The sequence below is a fragment of the Phascolarctos cinereus genome, unplaced genomic scaffold (genome assembly GCF_003287225.1).
Source record: "Phascolarctos cinereus isolate Bilbo 61053 unplaced genomic scaffold, phaCin_HiC Scaffold_2;HRSCAF=192, whole genome shotgun sequence".
NCBI classification, from domain to species: Eukaryota; Metazoa; Chordata; class Mammalia; order Diprotodontia; family Phascolarctidae; genus Phascolarctos; species Phascolarctos cinereus.
The window spans coordinates 60077710-60104188 of record NW_027555625.1 but is presented as its reverse complement, the minus strand read 5'-3'; the positions used below and the strand labels follow the sequence as shown (position 1 = coordinate 60104188).

Genomic DNA, 26479 nt, shown 5'->3' with positions numbered 1-26479 from the left:
AGTGTCTGAGGTCAGATTTGAACTCAGGGAGATGAGTCTTCCTGCCCCTGGGTGGGTGCTGTATCCATTGTGCCACCTGGCTGCCCATCCTTAAAATCTAGCACAGTGCTAATTGAATTAAATGAATCGGCCTGTCTTGTCTTAGTGAACACTATACCCTTTCACATGCTGAACTGCTTGCTGTTGCCTAATCTGTTCTCCCTACTCTCTGTTTCCTTCCTATTCCCAATTCCCTCTCCCACTTTTGTGCTTTCTTCACGTGTTCATACCTCCATGCCAGATTCCTTCCTTTTGATTTTTTAAAATTAAATTTTTTTTTATTCTGAGCTTAACACCCCCTTCCCAAGCATGAGTATTTCCAGATACAAAGTAGGACATAAAAGAGGATTATACATGAAACTGTGAAACTCTGTTATGTACAGCTTGCTTTTTAAAAAAGTATTTAAATTCAACATGGTTCTTTCAAAACTATTACGCTTGTCTGTGTTTCCTTCTGTTCTCTTCTGTGCATCTAAAAAAAGGTTTCAATGGATCTCTTTTTGCATCACTACTGCTAATCTCACTCCTTCTAACCCCCTCCCCCCAATCGTGTAACAAACAGTCAAGCAAAACAAGTTTGTATAATGGCCATTTGTGAAAATGGATGTCTTTCTGCAACTTGAGTCTATCACCTTTCTGTTACCTTTTGGGAACATGTCTTCTCATTCTCTCCCCCTTTTGAAAGCCTGTCCTTCCTCCAAGGCTCTGCTAGGGATACACCTCTTTGGTGAAAGTCTTCTCCATTCCCTCTAGCTGAAAATGATATCTCATTATGTGGATCTTTCCCTTTTATGCACTTTCCACGTTTTAATTTGTGGCATAGATATTTGTATACCTGCTTTTTCTCTCCTATTCATTTATAAGCACCTTGAAGGCATACACTGTCTTATGTCTTCTTTGTATCTCTCTCAGTGCCAAGCAGGGGACCTGGCACATAGTAGGCATTTAAATGGTTTTGAATGAACTTGACACATGTGATGAACCCTTATGATACACTCACAACTTTCTGTGATTTGGTTGACACAGAACAACAATTATAAACATACATTAGAGATAGTACAAAGCTGGGTAACTCATGGCCCTGGTCCTTAAAGAGCTTGGGGTTTAATGGGTACCTTCTAGTCTAGACATATCCACCTAATTCTGCCTTCATCCCTTGGGAGATGATTTCTAAAGATTAAGTGATATGGAGGCATTGGTAGTCTTTCCTTAATCTGTGGCTTTATAGCACCATGGTTTGTTTTCATGTCAGCTGGTGCTAATGGTCTAGTTACGGAGAGAGAGCTCTCTGGAGAAACTGAAGAATGCTATCTTCCTTTCACTCCAGCCCTTTAAAAAAAAAACTATAAAAACATCTGAGACAGAGGAGGCCAGAGGATAAAGTGGAAAATCTATAGCAACATCTCTCTTTTTTTTTCCATTTTATTCCTTCTTCCCTTTCCCAGCCCACAGGATGCCCTGCTCAGAGAGGTTTCAGAGCAACTTTAGAAGCCATGGGCGGGGGTGGGGGTGGGTGGGGAGTGTCGTGTCAGTGTTTTGGAATCTGAGCTCAGGAGGAAGTAAGCAATCTTTCAGAAAAAAAGAACATTCTGCTCAGGACGGGCCACACATTGTTTTTCTTCTGAAGTTACATGAAAGAAGACATCAAAATAGGAAATTAAATCTCTGCCCCCCCCTTTAAAGAATTAGTTTAAAGGTTAATCTAATTGGGAATAATTGAGTGGCTTTTCTTTTTTTTTGCATTTCTTGAACAAAAGAATAAAATCAAAAGTCAAATCCATTTTGGACAGCCTTACTCCAAGGGAAGAAAGTGGCACATGGTACCTTGCATTTATGGTCTCTGTACTAACAGAAAAGTCTATGTGCAAATGAGTGTGTAGGTGGTTAAGGGAATTTATGCTGTAAAATGAGACATCCCTTGTAATTTGCAATGGCTGAGAAGTGCTCTTCTGAACAGCACCACGCATCAGCAATCCATCAATCCTATCTAAATTGGCAGCAGTTTCTAATCAACTGACATGCCAGCTAGTTACATATTATTGCTTTCAGAAACAGATGGCAGCTGTGGGGGGGGAAAAGTAAATTGTAAAATTTCTCCAAAAAACGTGCTGAAGCCCTTTGCTTAGAAAACCCAATTCTTCCCAAACAGTACAATGCCCCAGTCTGGCTTTCTGCCACACAAAGAAAGTCACGCATAATCTGCTCTCATTTGGATTTTCCATTTGAAATAAGGAAAACATGATGAAAGGCAAAACATGGGATACCCATGTGCTTATCACAGGATTTAGAGCTGAAAAAGGAACCTTTGAGATAATGATATAGTACAACCTTTTCATTTTGCAGATGAGGAAACTGAGGCTTACAAAGAATAAATGACCTTCTTGAGGCAGAAAAGAACAGAGAGTTCAGGTCCTCTGACTCCCCATTCAATGCTTTTCTACTGTTCCATGACTGCCAAGTCAGAAGCCTAGGTGAATTCTGATTTGGTCAATTACTCCTTGTGCTGTGACCCTAATCCTTGCCACCCAATTTCTTCTAGAGCAGGGTCTCTTAATTTTATGTTATGGACCCCTTTGGCAGTCTGATGAAGCATACTAACCCCTTCTCAAAATAATATTGTTAAATGCGTAAAATAAAACATAGGATTACAAAGGAATCTAATTATATTGAAATATGGTTATCCAAATGTTAAAAAAAATATAGTTCAGAGATCCCAGGTTAAGAGCCCCTCTGTTTTCTGATCTCAGCTGCTGCACTGGTTGCTGCACTCTCATCCATCCATCCATCCATCCATCCATTCATCCATCCACCCACCCACCCATCCATCCATCCATCCATCCTCCCACCCACCCATCCATCCATCCACCCATCCACCCACTTACCCATCCACAAAAATTTATTAAGCTTCTATTATGTGCCAGGCACTGTGCTAAGGGGAATACAAAAACAATAAATAAAACAATCCCTACTTCTCTTATGGGTGAGGGGAGACAACAAGGACAGATACACGTATATATCATGAAACTGACATATTTTATTTTGGACTAAGCTTCCCTTCAGCACAATCTTAATCTTCCTTAATCATCCTTTGCACAGGACCTTCAGGATGCAAAAATGCCACAGGAGCCCCAGAGACAGAGAAAAGTATAGAAGCAGTAATATACTCCTTTTCCTGTCATGCTCTTCCAAGCTTCCTTGCACTTTTATAGCATTGATATTTCTTGTTGCTATGAGTTACCAGAGGTTGTAAAGGCTTTTAAATTAGATCCATGTGCAAAGCCAGACTGTCTTCTGGGGACCAGCCACCTCTTTAGCCAGGAATGCTACAACTGGGGCTAAGCAAAGCTTACAGGTGGCAGTGACAGGAAGGAGGAGAAAAATGAAAGGAAGGGAGGAGGGTGAGAGAAAACAACAACAAAATGATCAGCTGTCCAGAATGCCACTAGAAATTGCTTTCATTGCCACCCACCAGCATATATTAATTCAAATACTAATTAATTAATCACCTATTTATGAACTAAGAGGGATACAAAGGTAAATAAAACATGGTCTCTGCTCTCAAGGAGTGTACAGTCTACTGTGGATAAGACAGGTGCTCAGATCAACATAATGTACATTAGTAGGTGGTAATTCTGAAGAAGAAAACAAAGTACCTAAAACAGAACTCATTATCTTTCCCCCCATTCCCACTCCTCTTCTGGACTTCCTTATTTCTATTGAGGAATCCTGAGCTATTGCCAGTCGTCCTGACTTTTGTCCTGCCATTGGACTCTGATGATTGTGGAGGAGAGAGTGAAGCTTCTGACTTTGAGCAGCTCTGCTTCACTTAGATCTAATTCATGAGAAAGTCCAGACATCACCCTCATAATGTCATTGGTCCTTTTTGAGAACAAAAGAGCAATAACAATTTCTACTGGAGGCACCACCATCCTTCTAGTCACCCAGGACTGCAAACTTGACATCATCTTTTTGACTCTTCATTCTCATTAACTTGCTCAGTCCCTAGCCAATCAGTTAACAAGTCTCATAGCCAGTGGCTTCCTCTTAACTCTAGGATCTAATCCAAACTCCTCTGATTTGGCATTTAAAGACTTTCATAATGTGGCTCCAGGTTGCCTTTCCCAAACATATTATACATCTCTTCCTTGTGAACTATAGTCTCACAGCACTACCCTATCCTCATACAACAACATTCCAGCACCATGTGCAGAGGTTGTACAACCTATATACTCTGTATTTGGAATGCACTCTCTCCTTGTCTCTGCCTTTTAGACTCCTCGCTTCCTTCAAGGCTCAGCTCAAATGTCACCTTCCGTGTGAAAGTCTTTCCCACTTTTCCCTGCTGCTACTCTTTCAATTCCATAATTTTGATATGGTTTCATTTTGTGACATCAGTGATCGTATAGATGTGCTTCAGTTGTCATTAGGCTGACTCAGCAGTCTGACTTGGAATAGATGAGACCAGAATGAGCTGATTTCCACACCTTTTGTAGGGTGTCAGTTGTCTTTGTCAGATGAATGCTGGATTTTATGCCACACCCTTAACTTCCAGTGATTCTGGAAGTCTTGCTTGCATTGAAGGAATAATGAACTATGATAAACTGATATATTGAGAAACAAAAAGAATTTTCCCTCGATTACAGGAATTCCCAACTAGAGATACAACATGATCTTGCACCATGCCATACATCTTGAAAGAAGAAAAATATCCAAGAGTAAAGAGATACGAGTGTTTTAAAAGATTGAGAACTAGGCTAATTTAAATCTCATCAAAAACCTGTGGGTTAGAATCAAAGTTAGACTTGGAAAAATGGATTGTCAAAGAGATTTCATATCCAGTGTGATAAATGTATGGTTTCTTGATGTGTAAAAATCTTGTGAACTCAGTACCAAAGTGTTTAAAACAAAGGATTGCAGCCCAGTGAGAACATTTTGCTTATTAAAAGCTTAAAGATGTAGAAAGTTGTAATGTTTATTATATGTTAATAAGTTTAATAATATAAGCTCCTTGGCTTTTACTTTGTATCCCTAGTACCTTGAATAGTGCCTAGTGCATAGTAGGCATTTAATAAATGCAACTAAACTAGCAACTAAATAGAGCACATTCCATTGCATCCTTACACTGATCAATGTTAACAATGTACTGAGATGTGATTTGAGAAGCTCAGTGTGTCTATAGCTTCTAAGTTAATATAATAAAATCCAAGGAAAATCCTGTCAAGTCAAATATGGTAAGCCACTGTTGGGGACAGTGGATCAGTAAGCCAATAAGCATTAATTAATTGCCTACTGTGTGCCAGGCAGAGTTCTAAGTACTAGGCACTGTTCTTCAGGGGTGGGGCACCTGCAGCCTTGAGGCTATGTGAGGCCCTTCAGGTCCTCAAGTGCAGCCCTTTGACTGAAGTTTGGATTTGAGGGTCACATGTGGTCTCGAGGCTGCAAGTTCCCCACCCCTGTTCTAAGTTCTGGGGTTACCCTTTACTCAAGTATGGCCCATTGACTGCATTCTAAACTTGTTATTTATTTCTAGTGATGGCTAGAGGAGGCATCTGAGTAGTGATGGATAGCATAACCCGTAGCTTAAGTTGCTAATTTGCCCAATGTGGTTTTTTTTTTTCATTTGTGCAACTTACAAATGAGAACCATGAAGATTTTTTTTGGGGGGGGCTTGTCTTTCTAATTTCACACTGTGTTTTTCTATGTTTTGCTTAGCCCTGCACTTTCAACCTGATAAAGCTAGAGAATAAGACAGCTGGTAGCACATTTTGTCTTCATTAAATTATTTATCATCAGTGATAGCTTTGAAGATACCAATACAGCAGGATGCTAAGTGCCATAATCTGCTGGTAGATGAGAATTCTATAATGAAGCATTTCCCAAACTCTATGAGGGATTTACAATAAGTTTTGATGGCCCAGAGGGGCAATTGAGAGTTGGAAGTACCAAGCGATGGCCAGAGCTGCTCCCAGTTTAAGTTTTGGGAGTACAAAAGCTGAAGTGATCCCAAGGGAAGGACTTAATTGTGCGACTGTAGAGCCAATCACAGCTGAGTGTTTAGGTTGCTGTAAGTGGAGAGGGCAGACGCAGCCAATTCTTAATGCATTAGTACTGTATCTGTCGGTAGCAGCTAAACCCCTCAACCACTCCCCTTTGTCTGCCTGAAAACTCTCCAGCTATGTCTCCTCGCCTTGAATCTGACCATGGGCTGCTGGGCTTTTCACTTAGTGTTTCCTACAGCGGTACTGCCTCATCTTCCTCCCATTCAGGTAGTCCAACACAACTACATGACTGAACAACAATAAAATATTATGTTAAACTATGGGATTACAAATCAAGGAAGCCACCTAATATAGGGATAAAAACAGTAGGTTTTGAGTCAAAGGGCCTGAATTCTAATCCTGACTCTATGTGCATGTCACTAAACTTGCCCAGACTTTGGTGTTCCCCTCTATAAAATGAGGGGCTTGTCGAGATGAGTCTAAGGTCCTTTCCAGCTCCAAATCCTATCACAAGCTATAATCAAGTGCTAAAGTGGGTAGCACAGAGAGCTTGGGCTAAAGAAGGTACAGAAAGGGAGAGATTGAATGGGCCAAAACAGGAAATTAGATTGGATTTGGGAAGGGCTTTGAAGGATGGTGGGTACTCTGATACATACAGAAGGGTAGGGAGGGCTTGGAGTCTGTGGTTTCCTGATGTTTTGGGGCTAAAGCTGCAAATGCTCATTGTTCCAAATGATTTCAAAGACTTGTTAGAAATGAGGTCACCAGCGGTTCCCTCAACCTTTAATTCCCTCTATGGTTACATTGTAACCAGCAGGGGGTGCCAGAGGATAAGTGTTTCCATATGAGCATAAAACACTTTTCTTGTAAATGGAGCCCAGGCAAGTCTCTTGGATGACTAAAGAAAGCGCTAAAGACGAGCCGTTCCCCTTTCCTCCCTTCCAGTATTTTGAATCGAACACAATCCCACTTTTGATCCAATTTCAAAAATAGCTCGTTTGTGCTCCTGCGGCCATTCACAGCCTACAACCGTCTGAGAGTCTTTGACACTCCAGCAGAGTTGAATGGGAAATGAGGGCGTGATACGGGTTCCTTATGGAAATATTCTTCAATTGGCAAGAAGGTTGAGAAAGTATCCTAGGATTCCACCATGCAGGGCCCGATTGGAGAGTGAGGGAATCTATTTTTAACCCTGATCACTATTCACTCTTCTCAATCAGGAAGAAGGACCGGAATGCTTTTGAAAGTTGGCATTGTGTTCTTTTGGGAGGCTGGGATCAAGGCAGACGTTTCATTTATTCTAAGCTGTCATCTTTTCAGTCTTCACTTTGCCTAGGTCTCTGGAGAAGCATAAATCACAAAGATCAACCTCACCATTGAAGTGCCCAGCGCTCTCCTGATTCAGCTTTTGGGGAAAGGTGCTCACTTCTTCAGTGTTGATGGAAGGCAATAACTGGAGAACCATCCTCTACTCTGACAGTGAAGTGATTCAAAGTGCTCTTCTGTAAGACAGCCAAAATCATCTCTCCCCAAATGGGTACAGAGGACTGTTAGGGCTGGCAAAGACTGAAGTACATCGAAGTACTTTTGCTTTTTGTTTTGGTTTTTCCCTCTCCAAGCTCTTTGAACCTAACGCAATTGCATTTGGGAGTCTTTCATAAGCTTTCCTCAAGAAAATTCAACATACAGTTAAGGATGTGGTCACCTGGATCTGGGGAGTTTAAAGTGTTTTCTAAAGGAGATGTTGGGATATACTTGGCTCACTAGCTATACAAAAGTCCACAATTTGGAGATGGGAAAGTTTTAGCAATATATATCTTAGGTCTGGAGTCAGGAAGATTTGAGTTCAAATCTTGTCTCAAACCAGCTAGGTGACCCTGAGCAAATCACTTAACCTCTGTCTGTCTCAGTTTGCTCACTGTAAAATGGGGATAACATTAGCGCCTACCTTGGGAGGGTCAAATGAGATAATATTTGTAGAGTACTCAGTGTAGTGTCTGGGACATAGTAGATGCTTAATAAACGCTTGTTTTCTCCCATTCCCTCAGACTCTCAGAACAGGACTCTGTGATGGATCATTTGCCTGAGAAACATGTTAGAATTTTCTCCTTTTGGGTTTTTTTTTTCTGTAGAGAGTAGATATGCTGTCAGGCAATGGGGAAATATGGCATAGAGGAAAGAACAATATACTTGAAGGCAGGAGATCTTGTCCTATCTCCCTTCTGCTACTGATTAGCTTTGTGATCTTTGGCAAGTCATTGACTGTTTCTGAGTTTCAGCTATAAATCAGAAATGAGATATAGATTCACTGCCAGAAGATAGGAGGCTGCACTTAAACAGATGGTTTTCCAGGGTTCCATGTAACTCTGACTTTATTTGTGGATCATCCAAATGACTGAGGGAATAGAATGTAATGTATCTTATGGGATGTCGAGCTCTCCAGGAGTAGGGATTATTATTGTTATTGTTACTATTATTTTGTATTTGTATTCCCAGTGCTTAGTGTAGTTCCTAGCACATAGTAGGTGATTAATAAATGCTTTGGGATTGATTAAATAAAGAGGGGTTAGATTTTTTTGTTTGTATAGAGAACACATCCTAGTTCTTAACCTTTACTAGAGCTTCTGCTTTTCTGAGCCTTATTTTCTTCATCTGTAAAATGGGGAGTTGGACCTTTTTGTGTGTGTGTCCTGACCCCTTTGGCAATCTGGTGATAACTACAGATCCCTTCTCAGAATCATGTTTTTAAATGCATAAAATAAAATATACAGGATTACAAAAACCCCAATTATATTGAAATAAAGATGTATTTTTTTTTTACTAAGTTAATGATTACCTTGAAATATATCTGCAGATCCCTTGGGGCATCTGTGGACCCTAAGTTAAGAATTCCTGGACTAGATGAATTCTAAGATCCCTTCCAATTACAAATCCTATGGAATTTAAGAAACAAATCATGCCAAGTGACATCCCAGTGTCCCTGCCTCCAGTCCATCAATCAGTCAGTCAACTGATAAGTATTTATGAAGTGCCTACCATGTAATAGGCACTGCACTTGTCTCTGGGAAAACAAAAGTCAGTAATGAAACAACTCCTGCTCTCAAACACCTTACATTCTACCCAGGAAAGACAACATGCTTGCATAGGTTCATATGAAATACTTACAAAATAGATAAGACTATCTTGAGGGAAGGTTTTAACATTTGAGGGGACCAGGAAAGGTTGCATGTAGAAGGAGCTGCTTAAGCTGAGCCTTGAAGGAAATTAGATTCCAAGAAGTGCAGGTGAGTCTCAGACACGGCATATAGCCAGTGCAAATGCGTGAAGCTGGGAGATGGAGTATGTGAAGAACAGTAAGGAAGCCTGTTTGGCCTTAGAGAGAAAGAACTGTAGTAATACCTAATGAGGCTGAGAAGGTAAGGTGAGGCTAGGTTATGAAGGGCTTTCAAAACCAAAAAGAGGAGTTTATATTTGATCCTAGATGTAATAGGGGAGCAGCTGGAATTTGTTGAAGAAGGAAGTAGCATGGTCAGACTTCCACACTTTGGCAGTTGAGTAGAGGATGAATTGGAATGAGGAGAGGCAGGAAGCACAATTAGGAGATTGTTGTAATAGTCCAGTCCAGAGGAGATGAATTAGGGCCTGGAGAGTAATGGGAGAATATGCATGTGATAGATGTCATGGAGGAAGAGATGACAAGATTTGGCAACTGGTTGCATATGTGGAAGGAAGAGTGAGGAAGAGTGAGGAGTCAAAGATGACACCAAACATGGAAATATACTTTTCCCAGTATAGAGCAACAGGAAAGCATTTATTCATAACTACTGAAGCTATAGTCATCAAACTGTAATTTCAGAGATTTTTGGAGTCAGAAGGTACTTTAGAGACAGTTTGAAGATCAGAGAAATTGAATGATTAGCCCAAAGTCCCATAACTATTTTGCATAAGACAAGAAGAGGAAACCATGACTCCAGATGCTTATTCCTTTGCTTCTTGGAGACATCATTCAAAGGCTAAACATTGCATGTATGGATATTGTGTGCGTGTGTATGTGTGTGTGTGTGTGTGTGTGTGTGTGTGGGTGTGTGTGTGAAAGAGAGAGAGAGAGAGAGAGAGAGAGAGAGAGAGAGAGAGAGAGATTGAGAAAGAGAAAGAGAAACAGAGACCAAGAGACAAGAGACTGAGAGACAGAAGACCCCTTGGAATTTGTTGTTGTTCAGTCATTTTGATTGGATCCCTTTATAATGGGTTAGGTGCAGTCTTGCCTGGAAATGAACTCTGGAGGTCCCTGATATCTTCTGGATGTTTCTATAACTATCATGGCAGTGTCCTAGTGGAGAGTCAAACATTGCTCATCAGGAAGGCAGGTAAAAATTGCTACAATCACCCCTCAGGAGGTAATCAAACAGTCCCATTTTATTCTGTCTTATATTTTATGTAACTCATTTAAAATTCTCTCTGTGTGGTTGTGGTTTTCCTACGGAGCTATAACAACATCGGGGATTCCTTACAAGGTGGGGAAAAGAAGTTTGAACATGCAGAAAGTATGCTTATTTTTTAAAAAATCACTTTCTTAACAAACTCCACACTATTGTTCTTACTCAAATTCTGGGAGACAAATGACCATATTTGAGTCAGCTTTGAGCAATGGACAAATCATCCCCTGATTATTACCTGTCTGTCTAGTTACAAAGAGGAGACCCTAATCAGCTTTCTTTAAGTTGTCTCTTTCCTCATTTCTTGGGCAATATACCACATACACTCTAGTGTGATTCGATTAGAATGCCACGTGAACCCTGGTGGACGTCCATTGTTTTTCCATCATTCTATCCTATTCAATCTACCTATCAATTATTCACAATGACAGGGACTGCAGATACTGAGACAAAAGTTAAACAGTTCCCAGCCTCAACTAGGTGACTTTGTAGGGGAGGGGTCACAAAATGTACCTATAGAAATAGATGCAAAATATAAACTAGGTCACTTTTTTTCAGCAGGAAAGCTATATTTAAACAATCAACAAGTAATTATTAAGCACTCACTATGATCCAGGCATCTTTCTTAGTGCTGGGGATATAAAGGATCATCATCACCACCACCACCATCAGCAACAACAACATCAACACCACCAACATCATCATCATCAACAACATCATCATCATCATCAACATCATCATCATCATCATCAACATCAACATCATCATCATCAACAACTACATCATCACCACCACCTTCATCAACAACATCAACATCAACGTCAACATCAACATCATCATCATCATCATCAACAACATCACCACTACCATCATTAACAGCATAATCATCTTCATCATCATCATCATCATCATCAGCAGCAGCAGCAGCAGCAACAGCAACAACAACAACGAAACTAAGAAACAGTCCCTGCCCTCAAGGAGCTGCCATTCTATGGCACACATTCTACTGCTTCTACTTGTCATCCCTAGTGTTGACTATCAGACTCTTCTTTTGAATGGGATTAAAATTTCTAAAATGATAATTTCAAAATACCCATCAGTGCCTGAGTTGTTTTTTAAACAGTCTTTACCAATAGTCTCATATTAGCTTTTTATCCTGACTTGGAGGTCAGGCTTATTTCCATAATACTTTCTTAATGTACTTCTCCCATTATTCTATCAAAATGAAATAATCCTATTGTAGTTAGGAGGCATATTACATTTTCCTCCTGTAGATGTTCATGTTTTACAAACAGAAATTCCAAACTCATAAACTGGCTATATTATAGTAATTGAATTTTACAACATTTGGGAGCTCTGACCTCCACCAAGGTTCTCCATCATTGCCTCATCATGATGGGGAGGGGACCCAGGGTTCTCAAAGGCTATGCTGGTCCAGCAGAAGCTCTTGCACCTCTTGGGTCAATCAACTTTGAGGACCGAGTTTGTAATGGATTCTATGTCCACCACCTGAGGACTGGCCATGCTAAGTCTAGGGAGACTCAGTCACTCAGGGATATTTTAGTCACAGCAATTCTTAAAGTCTATCTACTAAGTCTCAGTAGGGGTCACAGTTTGCATGGTGGAGGGAGTATCCATACCAGGGAAATGACAGAACCTTGAAATTTTAGAATGCCAGATGTATTTTCCCTACAGAAAATTCATAGGCTACAGATTCGTAGGCTATTAGAACAGAAAGGAATTTAAGGATCATGAAATCCAACCATGTTATAAATGACAGATTCCCAGGCTGGCTCAACAAAAGCCTATTTACTATGCATGATGATTTTTCATTGCAAATGGAATTTGAGTTATTTTGTAGGTAAAATAGGTGTTTGCAACCTATTACCTGGCAATCTATCCATGATTCCTAACATGGTTTTCATGGGGAAATTCCTTCCATAGAACAACTGGGAACATCTATCTCTTATACATATGATAGCCACAAAGGCATTGATGGGACTGGAGAGTGGGCAGAATTCCTTCCTTCCTTCCTTCCTTCCTTCCTTCCTTCCTTCCTTCCTTCCTTCCTTCCTTCCTTCCTTCCTTCCTTCCTTCCTTCCTTCCTTTGGACTAGGAGATCACCTTTTCATTGATATAAAGAAGGTGACACAAGGTCTTATTTTTCTGGGACTTAGGATAGCCACTACTGGGATTGTGTGGTGGGTTATTCCTCTGTATAGGAAATTTGCAAATTGAGTGTTTGTATGTTGAAAAAACATCTGAATTTTAATTAATTAGATGGGGGGGTGGTTGTTTTTGTTTTTATTGTGCCTTTGAGGCAATATTGTCAGAGGGAATGTAGTTAGAACAAGTCAATATATATGCCAGGATATTTCAGTAGAGACCAACATTCATGACTAATCTTAAATTCCTAACAATTTTTTCTCATTTGACTGATTCCTATTATCTAACATATTATGTAAATTCTAGAGCATTAAATTAGTTGTCACGAAATCTTGAGTTCTAATCCTGATTCTGCCACAAAGTAGCCATATAACGTTGAGTAAGTTGTTCAATGTCTCTGTAATCTTAGGTCATAATGATCAAATAAGAATATATTTGAAGATGGTTTGGAAAGTAAAAAAAAAAGCAAACCCTCTAAGCACAAGGTTATGCTTTTAAAAAATCCACAAGTAGCAAATATAGCCAATTGATGCCACCTTAATAATAAAATACATTTCTAGAATAGCTGATGGCTATCCAAAGCACTTTGACCTTATGATCTCGTTTGATTCTCGTGACAACACTGTGACTGGTGCAGGTAGGGAGTCTCACCTGCCTTACCTGACTTTTGTTGGGTCATCCAGCTATTGTGCTTGGGAGAGCTGGGCCTCTGACTCCAAAAACAATGCTCTTCCTTCTCGGAATCCAGAGACTTAGATTCATTTGTTAACCCCAGCTCTGACATTTATTAGTGATGGGACCAGGGAAAAGGAATTATGTGACAATGAGCAAAGTCTTGGTTTTCTCATCTGCAAAATGGGAATGATAATCCTTGTATTCATTGGAGTGTGGAGAGAAAAGTGCTTTATCAGTTGTGATGCATTATAGAAAATGTGAATTATTACATAGCATGTAACCCCTTCCTCTCACTGTCCATAAACTGTGGAATTATCTTAAAGTCAAAGTAATACATATGATACTGTTCTCCAGATGTATGCTAAGGAAATTCTTACCTTAAGCATAGCAGATGCTTGATAAAAGTTTGTTATTAATTAAATTAAGGCATTAACCATACAAGGAGTGAACTATTCTGGTACTGTGGGTCTGTTGCAATTTCAAGAGCATAAGATGCCTTGAATTAGCTGTGTGGCCTCGGGCAACTGATTTCACCTTTTCTGGCCTTGATTGCTTCATCTATGAAATAAGAGACTTGGTCTTCCCTAGGGTCAGTTCTACTTCCTATCTTTTCTTACTCTATGACAGGGACTCAAGTGCCATGTTTTTAGATCTCAGCAGTCTCTGGAGGATTCATTAGGTTCCCTTTTATTTCTGAAAATTTCTGCCTTTCCTTCAACACACAAATATTGTTTGAAAGAGAACGTGTGCACCTTTAAAAGATCTGACTAATTATGCGCAATAGGAATTAAATGGATTTCTATTAAGGCAGACAACCATGTGATTTTTGAAAGATCACGCCTATCCTTCCCCCCTCCCTCACAAAGCAGTGTGGTTAATTATTTTGTTTCAACTTAATGAAGAAGAGAAAATAAACAGCCGAGCACTAATTGTTTTGATCAGCTGTGTCTTTAAAGGAGAAAGTTAAGGTTAAAAATTACAGTGTAAGGATATTATAGAGAGATCACAGAATAAAAAAGTGGGAAGGAACTTCCAGAGGCTGTCAGTGCATGTACATACACAGGCTGCAATGCATCCTGGCTTAGCTGGGCACTTGTCAAGTGAATCAGTGCAGCAGAAAGAACATTGGATCAGGAGCCAGAAGACCTGAGTTCAAGAATGATATCTCTCCCTTCCTAGCTGTGTGACCACGGCTAAATGGTGCCTCCCTTTCCTTGTCTGTAAAGTGGGGATGACAAAGAAGCATTTGGTAAGTATGTGCCATGTGCCAGGACCAGCTAGGCGGCACAGTGAATAAAGTAACAGGCCAGAAGTCAGGAAGACCTGAGTTCAAGTCTGGCCTCAGACGCTAGCTGTGTGACCCTAGACAAGTCACTTAACCCTGTTTGCTTCAGTTTCCTCATCTGTCAAATCTCCTTAGCTGGAGAAGGAAATGGCAAGCCATTCCGGTATCTCTGCCAAGAAAACTCCAAATGGGATCATGAAGAGTTGGACACAAACTGCAACAACTGAACAACATGTACCAGGGACAGTCCTAGGTTCTAGAGATGTAAGTATAAAGAAAGAAATGATGCCTACTGCAATGTTGCATTCTAACTGGGGAGACAAGTACATTTAAAATACATATGTTGTAAATATAAAGCTACTAAACACATGCATATTATATATGTACAAAGTAGTTATGTACAAGGTACTATGGGAGGGAGGCCTCCAGCAGTTGGGGGGCTTAAGAAAAGCTTGGGTCTCAAATGCATTATAAACGGAGAGAAGGGCTCCATGAGACAGAGTCAAGAAAGGGAGTGTGTTCCAGGTGTGGGTTTGTCAGGGGGACGGCCAATGCAAAGGCACAGAGATGAGAGACAGAGTGTCATAAGTGAAAAACAGAGATTGCAGTGTATGGGAGGGGGAACGATGTCCATCGAGTCTGGAAAGGGAGGTTGGGACCGGGTTGTGGAGGGACTTAAAAACCAAATAAAGGAGTTGGTATGTTCTTCTAGAGCCAATAGTAAGGCAATGGAATGATGCAGTGATATTTGTATTGTTTACTTCACTGGGTAGTTCTGATAATCGGAGGAGTTCATGCACATAAAAGCACTGTTTAAATAATGCAATCTGGCCTTTGGAAATTAGAGTTAGAATTACCGCAATGTTCTTTCCCTTGGGGACTCGGCCTTGGTCACCTCCACTTTCACAGGACTAGAAACAAGGAAGTGGCTTCTTCAGAGGCATCCTATTGTGTTTGCTGGAATGCTGGGATTCCTCAAAAGCTGGACTGTCCCTATCCAACCATCTCCCTCCCTCCTCTCTTCCCTCTCTCAGCCAACCGTCCCAATTCCTCCCTGCTCCAAGGCTCAATTTCCTTCAAAAGCTCCTCTGGATCCTCACAACTCCCTTTCTGTTCCCACCATATTAAGTGGGTTATTTCTGGCTTAGCACCGTGATTGCCCATAGCTTCCGTCTTCTAGCTAAATTCACAAGGGCCTTAAAAACCTCTCTTTTAATCCATTATCATTTAATTACAGTTCAATTCCTCTGTTGTTTACCAATTCTCCTCTCCTTTCCCCTGGATCACACCATGATGTTGGGGAGGAGGTGTTATTTGATTATGGAAATTTAGGTCCTTACTTTGAAAGTCTATTTAATATTTACTTATATTTATGATTGATTTTTTTACATGATCAAATTGCAGATTTTGAAACACCTATATTTTGTTAATGTAGTATGTATTCTACCACCAAATAGCTTGGACCTTGCCAGTATAGCAAGTAAACCAATGATGGTAAGGCATGGACAGTAGGTCTGAAAGGAGCAAACAAAAAGAGAAAACCTCAGTAAATCCACTTTGTCTTCTACTTGCTATGTGATTGTGAACCTATCACAAAGTACCCTCTATGGAGGCAGTGTGGTGTAATGGACAGGGGACCGGCATTGGAATCGGGAAGACCTGGGTTCAAATCCTGCTTCAGACACTTATTAGCCATGTGACCTTGGGCAAGTCCCTTAACCTGTCTGCTTCGGTTTCCTCATCTGTTGTTGTTGTTCAGTTGTGTTAGACTCTTCAGGACCCCATTGGGGGTTTTCTTGGCAAAGATATGGCAAAGTGGTTTGACATTTCCATCTCTAGCTCATTTGACAGATGAGAAAACTGAGGTAAACCAGGTTAAGTGACTTTCCTAGGGTCACACAGCTAGTAAGTAAGGTTGGATCTGAACTCAAGATGAGTCTTCCTGACCCCAGGCCCAGCATCCACTTCGCCATCTAGCTGCCCTCATCTTTTCAGTAGAAGTCATTGATTTAAAAACATCCTGTCCCCAACTCTCACCTCTTTCCCCAATCATTTATAGCTGCCCTCCTCATCTATAACATGGGGATACTAATGTCTATTTCACCGGGTTGCTGTGAGGATCAAATGAGGTGGCCAGTACCAATGTCGGCTCAGTTCTCTTGATGTTATTGTGAGGAAACTACTTTTAAAATAGTAAAATGTTATAAAATGCAAAAATGTGAACTACATTTAATGTTAAATAATAGGAAAATGTCCTATTATAAAATATTCTATTGAAAACGTTAAAATCTTGCCAAAATAAGCCTAGGGAAGGTAACTGGAAATTTGCTCTGGGGACAAAATTTAGAGGGTGCAAAAGTGTCACCCCTGTGCTCACTCCTCTAGCAGAACAGAAGGAGGTGAGAGGATGCAGGCCAAAGAATAGGGGAGATGAGGTTTGGATCCTGGCCAGGTGTAGGGAGACCTGTAGCCTGTAGCTATTTACTCCCTTCCTTTTTTCACTTCAGCCCACAAAGAAATATTAGCTCTACCTAATCCCATCCCAGCCCTTCCCCAAGGCTTTTCCCCCCCTAAATCCTAATCACTCTGGGCTTTCACTGATTGGCCAATAATAAGTCCCAGCCCAAGCCTCATTTGGTCATTGTTTGGGTTTTGATGGCTCAGGGTAAGTGTAAATAGCAACTGTTTCTGTTTTGGCCGGAAACCTTGAGGGTGTTCCCCTCCCAGATTGATTTTGTTTTTTGACTAGGTTACCTAGCCTTAATCACTGAATGTGTATTGCCTCAGACAAACTGAGACCTGGGAAAGACCTTAGCTTAAAAAGGCCAAGGTCTCCCACTGCATCCTGGGCCATCTCCAGTTGTCCTGATCTATATCTGGCCACTAGCCCCAGATGGCTCCAGAGGAGAGAGTGAGGCTGGTGACTCTGCACAGCCCTGCCTCACTTCAATCCAATTCACTTGCCCTCCTGATGTCATTGGCCCTCTTCCAGAACGAAGGACAAACAACAAAACAACGATGTTTTCTAGTAGCTCCAGACTCCTGCCTTTTTCCTCTCTGAGCCTGCCCTCCCTCCTGCACAGTGATAAGGAGTAATCCTGGTGCTTTTGTCCCCATGTGCTGTGTGGGAAAGAGTCTCACTGAGGCCTGCCAGGTAGAGTAGAGATTAGTTTATGGGACCCTAAATCCCATGGGTTCAACTAGATTCCTTTAAGGTGCCTTCCAACTGCCAGATTCTATTCCCTAAGCCTCTCTACTAGCCAAATTCTCCCTCCCACTCAACTGAATTTGTCTTAATTACTCCTTGTATTTTTTTTTTCATGTCACGAATTAGAAAGCTGATTTGAGGGTATTACTTCCTCCTGCCTGCCCCAGGCAATGCTCATTCCAGGTAGTGGAATTGTTAGTTATAACTGTTATCCAAATGAAGGGAACTCAAGCAAAAATACTAAAGAAAGACTAGGATGTGAAAACAGAAAGACAGAGGCAAAGAAAGCATAATTTTGGAACAATAAACTAGGAGCTACCCCCTTTTCAGATTTACTTAGAAGCTAGGCTATAGCTTGGCTCCTTCTTTCAGCTCCTATAGGCTTCCTGTGTTCACATAGGTGGAAGACAAATAGTTTCAGTGTGGCAGGTCATATCTGTCATTATGCTTAGATTTCTGCTCATCTTTTCAATTGTTTTGTGTCGATCGTTTTTTCAGTCATGTCCCATTCTTTGTTACCCCGTTTAGGGTTTTCTTGACAGAGATAGTGGAGTTTGCCACTTCCTTCTCCAGCTCATTTTATAGATGAGGAAACTGAGGCAAACAGGGTTAAGTGACTTGCCCAGGGTCCTACCGCTGGTAAGTGTCTGAGGCCAGATTTGAACTCACAAAGATGAGTCTTCCTGATTCTAGGCCCAGCTCTCTATCCACTACACCACCTAGCTGCCCTCATCTTTTCAATAGACATCATTAAACATTTGAAAACAACCCTTCCCCCACTTTCACTTCTTTTCCTGGTGATTTATAGATGAACTTGGATTGTCAAATATTTCACTTGGACAAGTCTAGGTGGGGTTGGCAAGAATAAAGAGGCCTTTAACTGGTATTGATCTAGAGACTGACCCTCTGCCAAGAAGGGGAAGAATGACTTCGATGTTGAATAGGTAGGGTCAGAATAAAGAGAGGGAAGCTATACCGCTAAGAAGTTCTTTGAGTATTTAATGCTTAAAAAGAAAACCAAAAACTTGCCATCTGGAAACAGTTGTATGAATATACTAAAACTGGCTGGTGTTGGGTTCTTGCAGCCAGAACCCACTTATTAGCTGCACTACTACATATGTATAGGACGATGATGCCTGATACTCTTGACCACGACCCTGAACCGCCAGTGTTCAGGATCAACTAAATGAAAGAATAATCAGATTCTGCACCTATAGTTTGATTATTGATAACTAAGAAATACCTTTCGACTGATCTAATTCAACCGGGCCAGCATTTACTAAGTACTATTTGCTTTACACGAGGAAAGCACTGTGCTAGGTGCTGGGGGTACTAAGATAAAAAACGGCGCAGTCTGCTCTCAAGAGACCTACAGATAACTGGGGGGATGCAGTCTGTTACACAGGTATGGTAATGGGGACAAAGGAGAACCAAATAAAGAGTCTGAAGAAAATTTCAGGAGGAAGAAGTCACTTTCAGCAGGAGCTATCATGGAAGGTTTCATGGGAGAAGTGGCATTTGGGCTGAGCCTTAAAGGAAGAGAAGGATTTTAACAGGCAGAGATGATCATGGAATCATGCGCTAAGGTAGGAGGGATGCTTTTAGAGGAATCTGGAAAGATTTGGATGAACTGACACACTGTGAAGTGAGCAATGGCAGGAGAACAATTTGTGCAATAATACAATAATAGCATTGTAAAGACAAACAGCTTTGAACGATTTAAGAACCTTGATCAATTCAATGACCAACCATGGTTCCAGAGGAGCAGTAATGAACCATGCTGCTTCTGACAGAGAAGCTATGGACCCAAGGTGCATAAAGAAACACATTTTTAGACATAGTTAATGGGAATTTGTGTTGCCTGACTACGAATATTTGTTCCAAGATCATCATCATCATCAACATCATCATCTTCTTCTTCTCTTCTTCCTCTTCCTCTTCTTCTTCTCTTCTTCTTCTTCTCTTCTTCTTCTTCTTCCTCTTCTTCCTCTTCCTCTTCTTCTTCTTCTTCTTCTTCCTCTTCTTCTTCTTCTTCCTCTTCTTCCTCTTCCTCTTCTTCCTCTTCCTCTTCCTCTTCTTCTTCCTCTTCCTCTTCTTCCTCTTCTTCTTCTTCTTCTTCTTCTTCTCCTCCTCCTCCTCCTCCTCTTCCTCTTCCTTTTCTTCATCTTCTTTTCCTCCTCCTCCTCCTCCTCCTCCTCCTTTCCAATGGGAGGGGCAGGTGGGAAAGAGAGAAACTAGTGCTTTATTAATTGAAAAAAAAATAAACAATAGGTGGAAATGAACAGGGAGTATATTCCATTATGGTACACAGCATTCATTCACAAAGGCAAAGAGATGGCATTTTGAGTTTGGTGAATGGTTAACAATCCGATTTAGAGTGTATGAAGGTCAGTAATGGGAAACAAGGCTGGAAAGGCAGGTGGGAGCCAGGTTGCTGAGAGCCTTAAATGCCACCAGACTAAAGAGTTTGAGTTTTATCCAGGGGAATTAGGGAGCCATTGAAGATCTTTGAGCTGGGGAGTGACAGAGTCAGGCCTGTGCTTTAGCTCATTTGACTCAAAAGTCTTTAGCAAGGCTTTTCTAAGCATTTCCATAAGCTCCTGGAGAGGAGCTATTGTTTCCTTCTGGGAGCTGTAGCTCTAATCCTTGCACAGCTATACTGGTACTTAATACTTGCTGACCGACAGATCCTAGAATACTTTACTGCTTCCAGAATGCTTTCCTGGCAACAACTCTTTGAGGCAGACAGTATAAGGAATGTTATTCCCATTGTATATAGGAGGAAACTGTAGCTCGGAGTGGAGAAGTGCACAAGGTTAGAAAAGGAATTGGTGGGGGTTAGGACTTGAACACATGCCTTTTGACTGCAGGTCCAAGGGTTTTTCGTTATGTCATAGCTGTCTCCAGGCATTTTGCTCAGTTTCCTCATCTATAAAACTAGAGGAGTGGATTCCAAATCATTGTGCTCCCCTCCCACTGGAGTATTTCTCTACAGCAGCAGCTTTTAAGATTGAAGACTCACAGAGAGGTCAAGTGATTTGCCCTGGGTTATACAGCTGGTAAGAATTTGAGGCAGGATTTGAACTCAGGTCTTCCGAGTCCAGGTTGCTACACAGCGCTGCATCTATAATAATAATAATAACTAACATTTGTATAGCACTTTAAGATGTAAGCCTTTTAAGCATATATACAGCACTTCACATGTTATCTCATTGGAGCTTCATAAAAACTCTGGGAGGTAGGGTATATTATACCCATTTTATAGATGACAAAAATGAGGCACAGAGAGATTAAGTGATTTGCCCAGGGTCACATAGCTAGGAAGTGCCTGAGGCAGGATTTGAACTCAAGTCTTCCTGACTCCCAAGTCAGGGCTCTAGCCACTGCTTTACCTAGCTGCCTAGCAGAGTGACTTCTCTCTGTTCTGCTATAAAAGTGTGAAAAGATACGTTTCAAGAGAACAAGAATCTGGCTGCAAGTCCTATACAGGCTCGGCTACAGCTCTAATGTTTGAAAAAAATTTCTCTCAAGGGGGTTTAATTCAACTTTAATTTAACAAGATAGTCTTCAGTGAGTGCTAACTATGTGCTGTAGTAGGCCTACCAAAAAGGATCCTAGAACATCATCCTGCCTTTAAGAGAGCTTGTCCTTAACTGCACCCCTCCTTCACCCCAACACATGAAACAATTAGGAGACATATTAAGCTGAAAGCTGGGCATTTGCCAATAGTATGTTAGTGGCAGCAGGGGTAGGTTAAGTGGGTTTTTACGCTTGAAAAGCTCTCCTTCCGCACATCTGCCTCTTGGAAATCCAGTTCCTTTCAGGTTTCAGCTCAAACAGCGTCCCCTACAAGAGTCCTTTCCTGATTGGCCCACTTGTTTGGGCTTCCTCTGAAAATGGGTTGTACTTATTTGGGGCCTTTTTAAGGAGAAGCATCGTACTTACGTGTTTCTATGTTATTTTTTCCTTGTGGATGGGCAGAGGGCACATCCATTTTCTCCTTTGTATTACCAGCTCTTAGCAGAGGACCCGGAATATAGTAATAAATGTTTGTTGACTGGAATTAAATTTGTATGGCCTGACTTTCAACTAAACTCTTCCTGTACAAAGACTCATCCTTGAGTCATTTTATATTTTCAACTAAATGAAAATATGAAAATGTGGTTCTGAGCCACAGATCTCTGGAATGACTATGAATGTAATCCAATATTCAGCTATAGCCCTGACTGATTTTGGATGCTTCCCATGTTAGCTGTCCCCATTGAGAAGCTAGGTGCGAGCCTGTTTTCCTTTACACTGAGGTGGGAAAACAGGAAATGAGGGCATCATTCATCATTCTGTTCAAGAATGTTATCAGAAACTGATGCATACCCATCGGTGGAAACAAATTAGTGTTCGGCTCAACCTTCTTCAACACTCAATGCAGGCCATGGCTTTGATGGAGAATATTATACAAATCATACTGCAGAGGTGAGAATTTTGTATAATTTTCATGCCTTTTAAGGCGATCAGTGGTCAAGTTAACTAGCAAAAAGTCAGAATGTAGCATTTTTGCAAAGTTGCTGGCATAGACTCCTATACATTGGAGATGCCTAACAAATATTGAAAGATGAAGAATAACAGGGAAAAGCTTACTGGGCTGTTCTGTACAATCATTACTCACCACTGTTCCCTTTTTCTGTTCTGTGGGCAAGATACTGAGCGAGACAAGCAGAGGACAGAGCAGTAAGGGCTTGGACCATCACAAATTCCTGCTGACTTCAACTTCACTGTTGATTCTGCTCAGAAATTCTCTTATTCATCTCTTGGGAGTTCCTGCCCACTTAGGGCAATCTCAACCTCTTCTTACTTCAAGTCCCCCCTTCTCACTCTCACATTTAGATAACAACCTCATTTTCTGCTTTACTCAGGACACAGACTCTCCAAATATAAGCTTTCTCATCTATCCCTTTCTCACTCTCCCTCCCAAAAATCTTAATGGAAGAGCCTTTCAATACTATACACATAATCTCTTACAGTTATTTTGGAAAGCAATTTGGAATTGTATGCAAAAAAATCACTTAACTGTGCATGACCCAGCAATATCTACTGTCTTACTATGCTAGTACCTATTCTGCTACTAAGCAATGTACCCCCTAAAAGATCAAAGAAGAGAGAAAGGATCTCTTTGTACAAAAACATTGACAGTAGCATTTTTGTTATAGCAAAGAACTAAAAACTAAGATGGTGAAGGGTTTATCAATTGGCAAATAGCTGAAAAAATTATAGTATATCAATATAGTAGAATATTTTTGCAATGTAAGAAATGACAGAAAGGATGGATTTAGAAAAAACGAGGAAGACTTGTGTGAATTGATGCATAGTGAAGTGAACCAGGAGAATGATTTACTGTATACTACAGCAACATTGTCCGTGGGGCAGAAGTGTTTGACCCAACTGAACAACAACATGACAACATTGCAAAGAAAAACAAATGATATAAAAACTTAGATTGGGGGAGGGGAATCTGGGGCTCAGGTCCTCAAGTGCGGCCCCTTGACCAAATCCCAACCTCATAGAACAAATCCCCTTAATAAAAGGATTTATTCTGTAAAACTTGGACTCAGTCAAAAGGCTGCACCCAAGGACCTAGAAGGCCACATGTGGCCTCAAGGCTGCAGGTTCCCCAGCCCTGACTTAGCTCCAGACAAAAACTCGAGAGGACCAACAGTTAAACATGCTACCCACCACAGGATAAATAACAGTTTTGAAGGAAACGTGCTGATTTTACATACTTTTTGAAAAGTAAGCTGTATGTAATGGATTGGTGGTTTCATTTACAATCCTATCTGTTCTATGAATAGGAAAATACTCATGTTTATTTTGTTTTTTTTCAAGTTCAGAATAAGAAAAAAATGAAAATTATTTAAAAAATTCCTGCTAAGTGAAGAAAAAACTAAAAAAAAAAATCCCCTAACCTGTGCTCTGGATTCCATCTTTTCTAGTTTCCTGAAGCATTGTACTAAAATTTATCCATTCTTTCTTTTATTTTCAGTCTATCCTTCTAAACTGGCTTTTTCTTTCGACCAGAAGAGTTAGCACTCCAAGGGACCTCGGACAGCATCTGGCCCAAGTCCCTCGTTTGGCAGATCTGGAGAGTTAGTGTCTGAGGCAGAAAACCCCAGTCTTTCTTCATCCAAACCTAGCAGAATTTTTTAAAAAACTCTACCACACTATCTTTTAGCAGCTTTGTTAGTGCTGTTGGCTCTATTTAAAATGCCCTTTACTATCCCCTGCTGATCTGCATCCTACCCAACCTTTAACAACTAGCTCAGGTCCATCAGGGATATATTTACTGTTCTCTTCCTTTGATGATGTCTTTTGATCTTTCCTAGCCCAGTGTCTTAGTGTATAAGGCTATCAAGGGCAGCTAGGTGGTACAGTAGATAGAACACCAAGCCTAGAGTCAGGAGGACCTGATTTCAAATTTGCCACAGACATTTACCAACTGTGTGATTCTGGGCAAGTCATTTAACCCTGTTTGCCTCAGTTTCCTCATCTGTAAAATGAGCTGAAGAAGGAAATAGAAAACTGCTTTAGCATCTTTGCCAAGAAAACCCCAAAAGGGGTCATGAACTGTCGCACACGACTGAAAAATGACTGAACAACAGCAAAAAACATAATGCTATTAAGAAAGGCAGCATGGTGAAGTGGGTGGATGGCCAGCCTTGGACTCAGGAAGGGTTCGATGCAAGTTCTGTCCATGACACATGACACATGGCTGGGGAGCCATGGCTCTCATGGATGTGTAGCTGCTCGCCCCTCTCAATGCTCTAAGACTAGAAGAGACAGGCGAGTTGCTAATCTGCATTAGTGGGGCGTATTTCCATACTGGAAGTATCTCTCCTAGAGATAAATCACAGTCCTAGATCCCTGCCCTTCCCCTCTCCTCTACAAAGCTAAAGCTAGTGTTGTTTTGTGCAGGTATTGCACATGTGTGTCTTTCTTCTGCAATGGATTGTAAGCACCTTGTGGTCCGGGATCATACCGTATACTTTTGTCCCCCGCAGTGCTTGGCGCAGTGCTAGACTTTTCTTAGGTGCTCAGCCAGCGTTTGGTGGTTGATTATTCACTGAGCCAAGTGCAGACTCAAATAATTCTAGCAAGGGCGCAAAACAGATGTAAGGCTCGATGCTGCATCATATCACTTTTAAAAAAAATATAACCACCTACCAGCTAGGCATGTGTTGGCCTTCCTGAAATGGGACGATGGTTCTGATTCGCTTAGTAGGGCACGCCTTGGAGCCGCTCAGCAATGGTGATTGGCTCACACTGCGGCAGCCGTACTCTTTCATCTGGTCCCCTTCGGCTATGCCTTCTACCCTGGCCTGGCTTTTTTAGCTCCTTCTCTCCTCTTCCTAGTTCCCCACTTTCAAATGCGCATTATATTTAGTCTGCCACATTCAGTCACAGCCCTAAGTCATTCTTGGAGGATTTAAATCTCGAAAGCAGCTCAATGACGCGGGATTAGTACCCAGGCACATTCATGGACCCAGCTGTAAATTCTGACTCTGTTCTCAGTCAACAAATTAATCCACAGAGAATGAGGTCGAATGACAAGTTCTTCTTAGGCTCCCCCAGCAGAGGATGAAGTAGATGAAGAGCTGCTAGCAGGAAGGCAGGCCCCGCTGTTTATTAGGTGGATGCCTTAATGTGCCTATTTTTAGGTGGTGTTTAGATTTCAAGTTAATTCTGAAGGTATATTTTCAATCAGTTGGTTAATTTCCACATTGAAGCAAATTTGTGCATTTAAATTCAAAGCCAGCTGACCGTAGTTCATTTCCTGTTTTTGAGGGAGGTAAATGAAGTAAATATTGTTACTGTTTAAATTGAGTTTAGACCATTTGGCCAGAGCAACATCTGCCGTGAGGACAAGTGAACAGGCTTAGGGTTGGCTTGTTCGAGCGCAGTGGTTTTCAAGCAAAGGATGAATTCATGACAGATGCAAAAGGCTCAAATCTTTCTTTCTGGCAGTCGAGGCTAATGGTGGTAGCTGGACTGCAGTGGCCGGGAGCAGCGACGTCCACCCGCCCCATAACTCTCTCCAACTCTTCCTTTTTGGGCAGCTCTGTCCACAGTCCCCAGTGGCCTGTAGCGGTTGTGCTTGCCCCTCATCCTATCCCCCCCTACCCCCACAGTGGGGGTTGTGCAATCTCCTCAGAGCATCCTGGGGCATATTTCATGACACCAAGAGCTAGTTGGAAATCGGGTCCAGGTAGCCCATCCCGGGCAGCGCAACAAATATCCTTTGAAGAGTATTATTCCTTTTGCTAATCTTCACTTGACCCTAACCCAGAGGCAGGTGCCCACATTCAGCCAATATAGTCCGAAGTTCCTCCCCAAACAGATTCCAGTGAAAAGCAAGTCAATGGAGGGAAGCTGAGACAGGCCTGGCTTGAGGAAACGGGAAGCTTGTCACAGGCTCAGGGGCGGGACTTAAATGCCTGGGAATATAGCTAAGGCAAAGCAGAGATCTAGTCTTGGAAGAACTGGGGTGCTGTACAGAGGACCAAGATGGGAGCCCACTCATCAGAGACTCTATATCCTTGGCTAAGGTTCAGATTAGAGCCTGGGGTAAGATTAAGTCATTTCAACTGTGAATGACAAGGTGAATGGAGGAAGGGTCCAGAGT

General features: G+C 41.4%; 1 protein-coding gene and 1 long non-coding RNA gene across 2 annotated transcripts in view; one reads left to right on the top strand and one right to left on the bottom strand.

The window, feature by feature from the left end:
• Nucleotides 1-26479, bottom strand: part of SMPD3 (sphingomyelin phosphodiesterase 3) — a 266077-nt gene that overhangs the window by 88237 nt on the left and 151361 nt on the right. The gene's annotated exons all lie outside the window — the stretch shown is intronic.
• On the top strand, nt 10188-11566 carry LOC110210371 (uncharacterized). The gene is made up of 2 exons (XR_013484304.1): nt 10188-10405; nt 11036-11566. It is a non-coding gene; the product is annotated as an uncharacterized LOC110210371 (long non-coding RNA).